We start from the raw sequence: 15,257 nt of genomic DNA on the forward strand, positions 1-15,257 counted from the left end.
TACATATTCCACAGCATTTGAAAAGTGACCGGGTTTACTGCACCCAGTAATGCCAGGCATTCAGTAAAACCCAGAAACTTGTAATCCGAGTGCAACTACCGTTTCAGTCATGATGGGTCCCGTAAGGAAGATGCAAAGGGAAACAAGCACAACATAGCCAATAGGTCTCGCCTTTGGGACCTTATAAGTGTTTAGCCATGCAACAGTTGATGTTGTTGCACCAAGGATATTGTGCTGCATAACTAAATACTTGTAAGGTCCCAAAAGCGAGACCTATTGGCTATGCCAATGCTTGTTTTTCTTTGTCACTAGGTTATGATGTTTATGCCAATAAACAGAAATAAATAAAAAGTTTCCCTTTCATGCGATAGTGCATGAGAAGCAGTATGAGTAGAACAGGTTCCTTAAGCTGCAACAGGGAATTTGACACTGTCATATTAATAAGGAGCTAAACAAGTAAGTATTTTTAGACCCCGTGTGCCTCTGTTCCTTCCCATGACCTAGTTCCTTCCCATGACCTAGTTCCTTCCCATCCCTTATTTCCTTCCCATTCCCAGATTTCATTCCCAGCAGGGCATGCGGTTTAATAAAATCCAAAGTATGCACTTAACCACACTATAAAATAGCTTAATGATAAACTTATATTAGAAATTCTCTTACATTGTAAGGGATCATGCTAAGAGGGGAGGGAAAATCTGCTAAGCCCCAAGATGGATGTAGCCTTCTGAGGTCTTCAGGCAGAGTTACAATAACTCTGTGACCTGACACAAGGACTCATCAGGATTGTGACAGAAAGGGACCTCTGCTATAAATCATCATTCCACCACACTCGCAGTTCCCTAGCCTCATTTGGGATCAGGAAACCTTTGGGTTTCTGACGATGGAGCCTCTGCCAGTTCCATCACGCACACCCTTAGCCAGCCAACCATCAGCTAGCTCTAAGGCTTCATAAGGCATACTTTATTGAGAGCAGTCATCCGATGCTGATTTTTCCTGCCGGGATCTACCATGCAATCATGTCATGACGACTGGTGAGTTTTTTTTCTCCACAGGAACATGCTCCCTCCTTGGTGTGTTTGTTTATGTAATAAAAAAAGCATGGCTTTGTGGCTGACATGCCCAGGTGCTCACCTGGCATTACGTTTTTGCCAAAAGTGCTCCTGTTGTGTAGATGGAAGCTTTCTGATGTAAATTTAACACCAGAGTGGTGGAGCCAGGTAACTCTAAATTTGAGAGACGAGTGTCCATGAGACTGGCTGATTTTGGAGGGTGGTCTGGTGCCATAGCAGTTTCCAGCCTTCTCTGACAATCAGTTATTAAGGTCACAGTCATGTGAAGAACCTCTGACTGCCGATTCCCATGGAAGAAAGTGAATGTCTCACTTCAAGAGTATAGCAAAATGTTTTTACATGCACAGGGATAATCTGCAACATTTCCAACACTAGCCCCCCGCACTCAGTCTGATGAGATACACGTTGCTGTTATTCTGAGCCTGCAGAACTCAGCCATCCCAGGGATAGCACAGTGTTTAATGGTGGAAAAGAGAGGGAGAGACTGTGCCAAACAGAAGGTTATGACACACAAAATATGCAAAGCAGGGAGTACATTGGAAAATAAAGCTTTGGTAGTGTGCCAGAAGTCCTTAGAGCCAACACCTGTGGTTCTTCACAGATTATGAAAACACGGAAATAAAATGTTGGAGTTCCTCAACCCCGTTAGGCAGTGCAGAAGAGCAAGCTTCAAGGAATACTGACCAACAAATACATTGAGCCTGATAAAGGGTAAGAAGTCCTTAGTGGACTTCATGACTGTCATTCTTAAAAAGCTAGAAAGCATCAAGTCATATTGTGCAGCAGAAGAAGAGCAGCCTTAACATTCTTAATGATTGAATCGAGGAAAAGACTGATATCTCACATCTCCAATCAGTGTGTTTAAAGAATGGTCCAACTAAGGTTAGAGCTGGCATTCGTTGGATCTGATTACACTTACTTACTCTCTCATATGCCTCCCAACGGTGCAAAATATCATACTTGAACACACCTAGAGAAGGATTGCATATGGGTGCAGCCACATGGACATTTCCCGTCTTTGACACCATGTCCGTGTATAGCTCATGGTCACATTTCTTTTAATTCCTTCATGTATCAGATCATTTTAATTCGTTCTTGTGGAGAGTATGGATTCCAACGTTAACTCAAATAATGTATTAGAAGGGTGAGGTTTCAGCCTGTCTCCAAAAGCTGGTGACTCCCCTGCTGCTCTCCTGTGGTTCGTCCAGAAGAAGAAAAGAAATGAGGCAGAAAATGAAACTTCTAGAGATGGAAGGGGTAGTGAGAGTGAGGATGGGTGTTAGAGGAAATGTGGAAGAGGAGCCATGGAGTTTTGCCACATTGATGAGCAGAGCTTGATAGCTTAAATGCTAATGACTGTTATGGTATCTTGTTGTTGCTGTGAGCGAAGGGTTCACATGTTTGTGTATAATGCTGTGAGAATCATTATATGTACGGGAAAATTGAGGGGGATTGGCATGCATCAGTGACCTATCAGACAAACTGGTTTGCTTTGGCACCAGTGCTCACATACTCTTGAATATACATGTTAATATTGTACAGTATCAAACATGAACAAACCTACAACACATTTATAGAGTGATAAAATATCGTAACATTCCCCATGATGCCATACAGAGGTGCCTGTGTATCCATCAAACTTCTAACATTCATATATTTATTTGTGGAAGGTTGGCAGCTCCTGTCTCATGCCACGCCTAGCCTGAGTAAATTGAGACTTGTCATTTATATAGATGTAGTTCTTGGAAATTAAGTTTAAGTCTCCCACCCTGTGGTCTCTGCTCTAGAGAGTAGTTCTTGATGGGCTCCAAGATCAGCTATACTAATGTGGCCATACTATCACTCGTCAGATCTTCGAATCTCCCTTCCATCTCTTTGCATTCCTCCCTCTAGCAGTTCCATCCCAACTTCTTTAAAGTGCTCTTAACAGTATAAATGTTCTGTGATTCCACAGCAGTCCTACACCGCTAGTAATGCGGTTCATTTTGGCGGATAAGCATCACTACTGTCACTATTATCCCGACTTAACAATCACCTCCATTCTCGAGTATTTGGTCTTTTTCTCCATTGGTGATGAATACAACATATCCAATATTCCTATTAGAGCATTACTATGCATTGTGTATATATGGTGCGCAGTGATCATTCATGACCTCACCAAGGATCATCACTGTAGAAGGGCAACCTTGTATTTGCAAATCATTAACTTCCAAAGTGGCTGTAGAAATTTCTGCTGGACTTTCCTTTTTTCTTTGAGGAAAGACTGGCAGATTCGCGACAGCCATTCTAATGAATGTGTTAGCAAATCAAACCGAAAACGCGATTGTAGGTAGATGAGAACCTAAGAAAAGCCTTTTCATATCAGACTTGAATATGCAGTTCTTGTGGTATTTTTTCATTACACCAATATTAAGACTTATTTTTCTAAAGTTAGCTTTGCTTTTTCTTGTCAAACCTATGCACGTTGTTCAGGCTGTAGCTGCGGTACCTTTAAGGTACGCACCCCTATAATCAGTCAGCATTACACAAATTAAAAGACAGACCCTTTTGTGTAAACACAGCCGTGTCTGTTGTCAGTGGTATAGCATTTCCAACCTGTCGGAATGACGTAGTCCTCAGCACCCTCCCGCAGACTCCATAAAGGTCAAAGAAATTGCCCTGCTGAGCGAGCAATTAGTTGTAATTGGACTGAAACTGAGTTAAACAGTATCAGTAGAACTGCCCTTAGTGATGCAGCTTGACTTGAGGCTGTATGTATACCTTTGCCTCGATCCATGGGATAGTGTTGTAGTTTGCTTTGTACTTAGCCCAGCAAGACCTTGCTCTGGGCACTATAAAGGGGTATCTTTCAGCCATCAGCTTTTTTGCAGTTGCCAGATTAACCCTCCCTGTTTAAGTCACGTATTGTGACAAGGTGAGCAGCATATATTTCTTTCAGCACCACTCATTATACCCCAATGGAACCTTATTTGGTTTTGACCTACCTGGTGTGTTCCCCTTTTTAACCCATTCATAACTGTTCTCTCAGATTCCTGACACTCGTGACCGTTTTCTTTGTTACCACAACATCGGCCAGAATGGCAAGCGAGCTGTTCAACCTCCTGTTCTGCTTGGGTTTTCGGATCAGATAGAACCCGCTCAACAGAGCCTCTCTAACCCAGCCAGAACGTTACCCCCTCCCTAGGGCCTATCCTCACCTAAGAAACCACATATATACATATATACCACCTAAGGACAGGGAATTCCTACTATATATATATATATCAAGACCTCTTATAATACAAGTGGCGGCCTCGCGGTCCCAAATGGACCCAGGACTTCCTACCCAGACGGCAGCCTCAGCCTCGCGGTCCCAAACGGACCCAGGACTTCCTGCCCAGACGGCAGCCTTAGCCTCGCGGTCCCAAACGGACCCAGGACTTCCTACCCAGACGGCAGCCTCAGCCTCGCGGTCCCAAGCGGACCCAGGACTTCCTGCCCAGACGGCAGCCTCAGCCTCGCTGTCCCAAACGGACCCAGGACTTCCTGCCCAGACGGCAGCCTTAGCCTCGCGGTCCCAAACGGACCCAGGACTTCCTACCCAGACGGCAGCCTCAGCCTCGCGGTCCCAAACGGACCCAGGACTTCCTACCCAGACGGCAGCCTCAGCCTCGCGGTCCCAAACGGACCCAGGACTTCCTGCCCAGACGGCAGCCTCAGCCTCGCGGTCCCAAACGGACCCAGGACTTCCTGCCCAGACGGCAGCCTCAGCCTCGCGGTCCCAAACGGACCCAGGACTTCCTGCCCAGACGGCAGCCTTCACAAGTTCATCCTATAATTACCATGACATACAACAAGGGAACCAGTGTTACTATGTATCAGATCACACAAAGACTGCTAGTTGAGCACAACCTGTTCCCCAGTTCGAGGGGCTCCTTTCTCCCTTATTCAGTTACCACTTACCTGATCAGGATTAACATCTGTTCATATCAAGTCACAACTGACTAGAAGAATAGGCTACCCTCTTATACAAGAACACGCAGTACATGTTGATTCACTACAAACTGGATACTTTATTTAGTCACTACATACACACTCACAGAACATAATACATATTACATATGACCTGCAAAGAAAAGCGATAGATTAAGTTGTACACTCTAATAATAAAGGGGTTGACATCACCTTGGTCGTATGTAGCCTGCACTCAATGGTCATCTAGGTTCCCTTCTCGGCTGTGCCTCGGCTTCGCCTGGAAGTCACACCTCCGCAGTCACGGATCTACTCCCTTCTCCTCTTCCGAGTCACTGGGACCTCTTCCTCATCGGCTACTCTCTTTTCTTTGGCTATTCTGTTAGAAGAATATCTATCTCTCGGTTTTCTTTCTCCACCTTCGAGTTTGTCATCTGTCTTCCCTGGAATAAGTAGTAGCTTTACTGCTTAACGGCCAGGTGCCGCCTACGGACTAAAAAGCAAGTGCCAGTATCTGCCTCAGACTTTCACTAATATAGAGGTGCATTTTCTCATGGAAAATTCCAGCCCGTAACCTGCCGCCCACCAAATTCTTGTACCTCCCCGTGCCAAGGACACTTTCCCAGCCGGCCGGCCTGATGTAGCGTCTTCGGCATGAAGAAAAATACAATCCTTCGATAAGGGCTGGTCTGAACCGGTTCTCTCCAAGCGAATAACACCTCATAACTAAAACATCCCCTTTAACCTAGAAGCATCTCAAGCTGCTGGAACAGAAAGAAAGATGGAGTCTCCCCCGTTTGAGGCCTACCAGGCCTGAATTCAGCACGGCTCCATGAAAAACCCTCACTACAGGGCAGGCTATCCCTAAGACTAACGAATCTATCCCCTAGGATATGTGTGCAAGCCCTGATCTATGGGGAAGAACACAGGATCATGTCGAAGTGCCTAGAAAATAGACTTCATTCACTACTCTAACCCTTAGGCTTGAATGTTAGAGAGACTGAAGTCACCCTAATCACCCATCAACACAATAGGGCCGGGAAAATCGAGCAGTACATTTCACCCTTGACTTCAGTCTATTATACATTCATTAAACAGAACTAACATCGGTGGAAGAATAATATGAAACAAAACTAACTGATCTATGTCTAGTACCGAGTGTACAGAATTGAAGCAGTGAAGGAATACACTGAATAAAGCAACAGATAGAAATCAAAACAGCAACAGCAATCAGAATACCACCTAATGTTTGACGTAGCATGTATACGTCAGGCAACCAATTAAAGAGCCAGTCAAACCAGCCCTGGTCAACGTGTTTTCTAACTTCTTCCGTTAAATCACGCAACTTGTCAATGTGTGCACGAATGGATTGTGTATGATCGGACAAGTTAAAACAACAGAGACCTTTGAAATCGGAGCAGTCATGTCCGTGTTCAAGCAAAAGATAATCAATGGCCGCTCTGTTTTGCAAAATGGCCCTACGTTCACCCTGGGCATCCAGTAACATGTCGGACAGGTCTGTAGAAGTATGATTAATGGATTTCACCATCCAACAGGCCATTTTCCCAATGGATTTGGCATTATAAACTGCCAGAGCAGGAACACCAATAATTGAAATAGCTAGGCTAAGGTATTCAGACTTGGAATATAAATGCAAAGATGAGTCACAATCCTCCTGTAACATCACAGTATCTCGAATCACACGAGAGTTGGCATTCGGATGTGATGAAAACATTAACAAACTGAGTCTCGTAATAGCACAAGGGCCTCCGGAAATGTTTGCAGGGACATATGGCCAGGAAGTATTACCACATGAGAAAAGCCATCCGGCAGGTAGTAACATCGTGCGATAATGACTGGGGGTAACTACCAAACTATTGCAAGTCATATTGTTCTGGACTGAAACACATGTGGTCGGTGTCCTTTGAAAGCACAAAGTCCGTTCATGAGCGGTAAATGAAGTGGCGCCTTTTAGTTTGAGGCGTAGACATTCAGAGATCGCACTAGGATTACACGTAAGAAAGAAGCATAAATCACCTTGTGTGATATTATAGGTAACTATTTGGGACGGGATGGGGGGTGGCTCGTTCGGCAGTTCAGTACATAAAGGGCAATATACATGGGTAGCAAAATCACCCAGGAGAACATTGGGACGAGCCTTTGAAACATTAAAAATGTGAATTAGGGTTTCCAACGAGGCAGGGACAGCAACCAGACAGGTCGCCAGAATATCGTGTACAGATCTCATCGGTGTCAAACAGAAGTGAGGGGCATCAGTCACCCTCCTGGCCAATGATGTCCAAAAGTTCGATGATGAATCCCACGCAGCGAAGGAACGCAACACTCGGGTTCTCAGTTCATCCCGGGTTGACGGGATCCCTCCTTTCTCGTCGTACCATCCCAAAAGGAGTCCAGTACCGACACATCCTGCAGCAACAGTCCAAAGAATGATCTGAAAGAGAATCAAATACAGGCATTAATCATTCTCGTAAATAACATTTGTCAGCCGGGACCGCCTCCCAGCTATCTTTCCCTGGTCTCATAACCAAAATGGTATTGTCCTGACCAGTGGCAATAACCTCTGCTTGTTCAGGGGGATTTTTAGGCGACTGCACCCAAACCCTAGCCCCAGGGTTATCCGTAGAGCCAAAACCTTTCTGGCCTCGTACAGTTAGCAAAGTTGGGGCAGTGCCTTTCATTAATGTACCACTGAAAACAGGCATAATAAGTAATTGAGCCACTCGGTCAGTGTGGTGTATCAGTAAGTCAACCTCACTGCTATTCAGCAGGAGCACCTTAATCTCTCCCTGATAATCACTGTCAATAATTCCTCCAAGCACCTGAATGCCTTTTACGGCCAGCCCCGATCTAGGGGCGATTAATCCGAAATTCCCAGGTGGTATATGAATACCAACACCAGTAGCAATGATGACCCGATCCTTACTTTTTAAAACGGTGTCATCCATGGCATGCAAGTCTAAACCTGCCGACCCTGGGGTTGCTCTACATGGAGCCAAAGCTCCAGGAGTAATTTCCCAGTACATCACAGTCTCTCTTATTTCATTGGGCTTAGCATCAACATTCGGAGGAAACAAACGCATAAGTGGGGATTCAGCATTTAGGAAAGGACGGTTATTCAAAATCAATAACGCTTGAGGCAAAAAGTCTCGCCAATTCTTATACTTGTCATTTGTTAACTTACGCAGCTGGTCCTTTAGCAGGCCATTCAATCTCTCCACCAGGCCCGAGGCCTGTGGATAGTAGGGTATATGGAATATCCATTCAATATTGTTTTCCGCACAGAATTCCTGTACCAATCTTCCACGAAAATGGGATGCATTATCAGATTGAATTTGGAATGGCACACCATAATACATCATAATCAATTCTAATGTTTTAATGGTATTCAATTGGGTAGCTTGCTTACAGGGAAGGGCTACCAGCAGGCCACTGTATGTATCAACAATAGTGCAAACATATTGACAATTCCTACTCATAGGAAGTGGACCAATGTAATCAATCTGCCAGATTTGAGCGGGCAGTTTTCCGCGATGTAAATGACCTTTAACAATTTGGGGCACTTTACGCTGTCTGATATGTTGACAAACGGGACAGTGTAAGATAACATTTTTAATTAAATCTAGGGGAATATAAATTCCTCGATCAGCAGCCCACCTGCTAGTGGCCTTCTCTCCAAAATGTCCTGCCTTCTGGTGTGCCCATTTCGCCAATCCCGCAATGTCAGAATCTTGCCTGTCCACCACTGCCTCAGCAATTTTAGATTTCTCATCTGCAATGTTATGAAAAAATTTGTCAAGAGAATCTATCGGGGTGTGAGCATCCACATGGAAGATTGTAACAGTACTCTGTGGGAGCATCTCCCAAATCTCTTGCCATAACTCTTTTCCCCACAATTCCTTGGAATGTAACTTCCAATTATGGGAATGCCAAGTCGGCAACCAAACAGCCAGTCCATTGGCAGTAGACCAAGAATCAGTGAAAATATGACATGTACCAGGTAACTCTTGTTTCAAAACTTGATAAACAGCATACAACTCGGCAAATTGGCTGCTTTTACCTTCACCAGTTGTGCTCAGCAATTTCTGTGTAACCGGATTATAGGACACCGCCTTCCAGTGCCGTGTCGTTCCTATAAACCTCGCTGAACCATCCGTGAACCAAACATGGTTTCTGTCCGCTGCGGACAAATCATCAAAAGGCTTACCCCACTTGACAGGAGACTCCTGTGCTAAAGGTACGGAACATTCACTCTCAGTCTCAGTCGACGGCGCTTGCGCCACCTGCTCATGTAAAGAAGCAACTCCTTTCGGGCCCACACGTGCCCTATCTTGTATATACCATTTCCATTTAATCACACTCGCCTCTTGAGCATGTCCAATTCGGTGAGTTTTCGGCGAACTCAAAACCCACTGCATGATAGGAATTTCAGGGCGCAAAACTATATCATGTCCCAAAGTCAATTGCTCGGTATCCACCAGAGCCCAATAACATGCAAGTAACTGTTTCTCAAAGGGTGTATAACGCTCACCAGCATCAGGTAACTTTTTGGTCCAAAAACCTAACGGTACTCTACTCCTGCCTTGTTTCTGCCACAAACTCCAATTTGCATAAGGGCCCTGTACAGACACATTCAAATCCACATCACCATCATGTACAGGCCATAAATCCAGAGCATGTTGAATTGCTTCTTTTGCCAGACTAAACGCATCTTGCTGTGGTTTACCCCATTCAAATGCATTCTTTTTACGTGTGACCCGGTACAAGGGGGCCAATATTTGACTCAAATGAGGAATATGCTGGCGCCAAAAACCAAACAGGCCAATGAAGCTCTGGGCTTCTTTCCTATTCCTCGGAACTGCAAAATCAAGAATCTTCTGTTTAACCTGAGGGATCACTTCACGGTGCCCTTCATGCCAATTAATACCCAAAAATTTTACAGACTGGGACGGACCTTGCAATTTATCTGGGTTGATTTCCCAACCTTTCCCACGCAGGCACTCAATGATCCTGTCCAATTGGGTCTGAACTTCCTCCTGTGTATCGCCTTGGATCAAAACATCGTCAATATAATGACATATCTGAATTTGGGAATGAACCGGTACCTCAGCCAAATGCTCTGCCACCAGCCGGTGACATATTGTGGGACTATGCACATAGCCCTGAGGAAGACTCCTAAACGTCATCTGACGCCCGTTCCACGTAAAACTGAACTGTTCCTGACACTCAGGGGCAATTGGAATAGAAAAGAAAGCATTAGCAATATCAATGGACACATACCATGTACCTGGATGCTTTTGGATTCTTTCAATTAGGGTAATAACATCCGGCACTGCAACAGTCAAAGAAGGCGTGTGTTTGTTCAATTCTCGATAATCAACAGTCATACGCCAAGAATTATCACTCTTACGTACAGGCCAAACAGGATTATTCCAAGCAGAAGTAACCGGGGTTATAACACCTGCATCCACCAACTCCTGAATAGTGGTACTAATCTCCTCATGGCCACCTGGAATACGATACTGCTTTTGACAAACCACTTTTGTCGCCTGGGGAACTTGTATGGGAGGCATTCTTAAACGACCAACCCGTATAGGTCTGGACGATATATAATGCGTGGTTCCAAATTGGTAACACCCATCGTCTAGATGCAACGTCATTCCTTTCAAGATATCAATTCCAATTATGAATTCTAAGAGTGGCACCACTAGTACAGAATATTCTTTTCTAGGGATTCTACCTATTCTCATTTCAAGCAAAGTTTGAACTGCAGGGGTTTCTTTTCCACCTAATCCGGTAATAGTAAAAGGCTGACCTGTAAACTGCTTTGATTTTCCATGAATAAGAGTGGCCTCCGCTCCTGTATCTACCAATGCTCGGGCCCTTTGGATATTACGATGTCTCCAATAAATATCAATATCTACATAGGGTCTATTATCTCGGTGAGCCCATCTGTGTACCGGAGCTTGACCTATTTCCTAGTCATTCTTGCTGCATTCTGTGTACCAGGACAAATCAGGATAAAGACTCTCACGTTTCTTAGGTATCGATACCTCCTGTTCATATCCATTCCCCGTACGGAACGGATTTGAGTCTTCAGCATTGTACTGCAGGTTATGATCGACCAAACTGTGACGATCCTCTCTCCTCCTCAACTCAGGGGATTGATCCCTATCATCTCTACGTCTGCTGTAAACATAATCATTTCTCCCCCTTTCTCTTTCCCCCTCTTTCTCCCTGTCTCCCTCTCGACGGGGGGACACATCACGTACATAACGTCGATCATCACGACGAACAGAGCGCCCACGGCGGTCGTCATCACCGCTACCGTCAGAACCACCACGATCACACTCAGTGGTCCGAACACGCCGGGCACCCTCCTTCCGATCCAAACCACGTTTGCGAAACAACTCCCACAAACGAGCGGTAGTCTCACCGTCAATGTCCTCCCTACGCACACCATCAGCTAGAAGACCAGAAAAGATATCACGCCTAGTAAGTTTATTTTCACCCGGAGTACGGGTGTCAGGCCGGGACTGACGTTCAGGTTTAAACCACTCACCTAACTCACCGAGTTGGCGTACCGACTCCAGTACCGTAGATAACACATTACCAGTCTGATTAATCAATAAAGTCATCATGACCTGCTTATAGGCAACAGGGGAAGACCGAATAATGCGATTCCGCACAGAAGATGTCAACAAACCATCAAGCAACCTGTCAGCAGTACCCAGAAAAATTGCCGTTTTCATCACCTCCTCTTTGAGACGTTGTGCAGCGTCGCGCAAAGTGTACCGCAGTTTGTCATTCACAGGCCAATCAGACTCAGTAGGATACTTTTGATTACAACCCTCAGTCGCCAATTGAAGCAAAGAAATTTGACCACCACCATTATAGTTACGAAAAGGATCCTGTACAGTAGAATCCGAACTCAAGGAACAAAACTTCAAACAATCGCCAATATCTAACATAATACCAGCAGCGCCCAGTTCATAAAGGCGCACCATCCATGTGAGCAAGGTCTCACCAGCTCGCTGCCGAAATCGCTGCAAAATATCACTAATTTCCTGTTGCGTAAAGTCCTCTAAAGAGTCCAAAGAAATACCCTGCGGAGCAGCGGGAGACTGCTGCAACTTCCGACGAAAAACTGGATGCGCAGAGACCGCGGGACGAGCATCACAAGGAGCCCGATCAGTACTCGTAGAGGGATAATCGGTGTAAGAGGTATCGATCCCACCCGAAGAACGAGCGCAATCACGGGGTGCACCAGCAGAGGTGCGAGAAGCAGACTTACAATCATGACGGGAACGAGAAGACTCGCGCTTGGCAGACTCCTCACCCGAGGAACAAGAATCACTCGAATTCCAGATATCACCATCCCATTCATCAGGATTCCAATCCAGTCCGGCTTTCGCCACGACCAGACGCACCTTTCGCGTCGAAACTCGACCGCGCCTGTTCCTGTATTTATAACGAGCAATTCGCACAGCCGCCCTTTCGGCAATAGTTTGGTAAGTCTCCAGCTTATCAGCAAGCAACTTATTTTGACATCGCAACAAAGTATGGGAATTCTGAATCTCAACAAAGTGCGCTTCCACATCTTTAAGAGAGATCTGTAATTTCAACAATCTCTCATGGAGAATTCGATACGCAGACAGAACAATCCAACCTCTGCGCCCCAAAATAGGAATCTCTTCACCCTTCGATATGGGTGCCTTCTGCAAACAAGTAATCACATTAGCCGGCTCCGCCAGCTCCAAAGAAGAATTCCAATTCTCACTCAAACCAGTAGAATCAGCCCACTCACGGGCCAAGGCTTCATAAGGCGTTGAATCCCATCCGGGAATATCAACGGGCAACTTAAAAGTAGATTTAGATCGTCTAGAAAACATCGCGGAAAAGAAAAAAGAAGAAAAAAAAAGAAAGAAGAAAAATAAAAACTATACACAGAAGTATACAAAAATAAAATGCAAACAAAACCACGCACGCGCCGAAAGCAAACACAAGACAATCACAACGCACACAGGTTTCGTAAACGGTTCGTGACGCCAAATGTTCTGCTTGGGTTTTCGGATCAGATAGAACCCGCTCAACAGAGCCTCTCTAACCCAGCCAGAACGTTACCCCCTCCCTAGGGCCTATCCTCACCTAAGAAACCACATATATACATATATACCACCTAAGGACAGGGAATTCCTACTATATATATATATATCAAGACCTCTTATAATACAAGTGGCGGCCTCGCGGTCCCAAATGGACCCAGGACTTCCTGCCCAGACGGCAGCCTTAGCCTCGCGGTCCCAAACGGACCCAGGACTTCCTACCCAGACGGCAGCCTCAGCCTCGCGGTCCCAAACGGACCCAGGACTTCCTGCCCAGACGGCAGCCTTAGCCTCGCGGTCCCAAACGGACCCAGGACTTCCTACCCAGACGGCAGCCTCAGCCTCGCGGTCCCAAGCGGACCCAGGACTTCCTGCCCAGAGGGCAGCCTCAGCCTCGCGGTCCCAAACGGACCCAGGACTTCCTGCCCAGACGGCAGCCTTAGCCTCGCGGTCCCAAACGGACCCAGGACTTCCTACCCAGACGGCAGCCTCAGCCTCGCGGTCCCAAACGGACCCAGGACTTCCTACCCAGACGGCAGCCTCAGCCTCGCGGTCCCAAACGGACCCAGGACTTCCTGCCCAGACGGCAGCCTCAGCCTCGCGGTCCCAAACGGACCCAGGACTTCCTGCCCAGACGGCAGCCTCAGCCTCGCGGTCCCAAACGGACCCAGGACTTCCTGCCCAGACGGCAGCCTTCACAAGTTCATCCTATAATTACCATGACATACAACAAGGGAACCAGTGTTACTATGTATCAGATCACACAAAGACTGCTAGTTGAGCACAACCTGTTCCCCAGTTCGAGGGGCTCCTTTCTCCCTTATTCAGTTACCACTTACCTGATCAGGATTAACATCTGTTCATATCAAGTCACAACTGACTAGAAGAATAGGCTACCCTCTTATACAAGAACACGCAGTACATGTTGATTCACTACAAACTGGATACTTTATTTAGTCACTACATACACACTCACAGAACATAATACATATTACATATGACCTGCAAAGAAAAGCGATAGATTAAGTTGTACACTCTAATAATAAAGGGGTTGACATCACCTTGGTCGTATGTAGCCTGCACTCAATGGTCATCTAGGTTCCCTTCTCGGCTGTGCCTCGGCTTCGCCTGGAAGTCACACCTCCGCAGTCACGGATCTACTCCCTTCTCCTCTTCCGAGTCACTGGGACCTCTTCCTCATCGGCTACTCTCTTTTCTTTGGCTATTCTGTTAGAAGAATATCTATCTCTCGGTTTTCTTTCTCCACCTTCGAGTTTGTCATCTGTCTTCCCTGGAATAAGTAGTAGCTTTACTGCTTAACGGCCAGGTGCCGCCTACGGACTAAAAAGCAAGTGCCAGTATCTGCCTCAGACTTTCACTAATATAGAGGTGCATTTTCTCATGGAAAATTCCAGCCCGTAACCTGCCGCCCACCAAATTCTTGTACCTCCCCGTGCCAAGGACACTTTCCCAGCCGGCCGGCCTGATGTAGCGTCTTCGGCATCAAGAAAAATACAATCCTTCGATAAGGGCTGGTCTGAACCGGTTCTCTCCAAGCGAATAACACCTCATAACTAAAACATCCCCTTTAACCTAGAAGCATCTCAAGCTGCTGGAACAGAAAGAAAGATGGAGTCTCCCCCGTTTGAGGCCTACCAGGCCTGAATTCAGCACGGCTCCATGAAATACCCTCACTACAGGGCAGGCTATCCCTAAGACTAACGAATCTATCCCCTAGGATATGTGTGCAAGCCCTGATCTATGGGGAAGAACACAGGATCATGTCGAAGTGCCTAGAAAATAGACTTCATTCACTACTCTAACCCTTAGGCTTGAATGTTAGAGAGACTGAAGTCACCCTAATCACCCATCAACACAATAGGGCCGGGAAAATCGAGCAGTACACCTCCATACACCAGCTTTTTCCTGTTCAAACTGATTCTCTGAACCTGTGCTTATTTTCTACTGAAGGTTGTGACACCCTTTCATGAAAAAACATCACATTGCTGACTTTCTTTGAACTACCTCATCCCTCCCAGGAGGAAGAACGACTCCACCGCCTGAACCCTAAAACGGCACTGCCCTTCTATATAGATCTAGCAAAGAACATAGG

The 15,257-nt window shown here is 46.0% G+C and overlaps 1 protein-coding gene across 14 annotated transcripts in view; it reads left to right on the forward strand.

Moving 5' to 3' along the window:
* The window catches only part of CLIP1 (CAP-Gly domain containing linker protein 1), a 712,474-nt gene that overhangs the window by 589,174 nt on the left and 108,043 nt on the right, over positions 1 to 15,257 (forward strand). The gene's annotated exons all lie outside the window — the stretch shown is intronic.

Source organism: Triturus cristatus, chromosome 11 (assembly GCF_964204655.1).
Source record: "Triturus cristatus chromosome 11, aTriCri1.1, whole genome shotgun sequence".
Taxonomy (NCBI): Eukaryota; Metazoa; Chordata; class Amphibia; order Caudata; family Salamandridae; genus Triturus; species Triturus cristatus.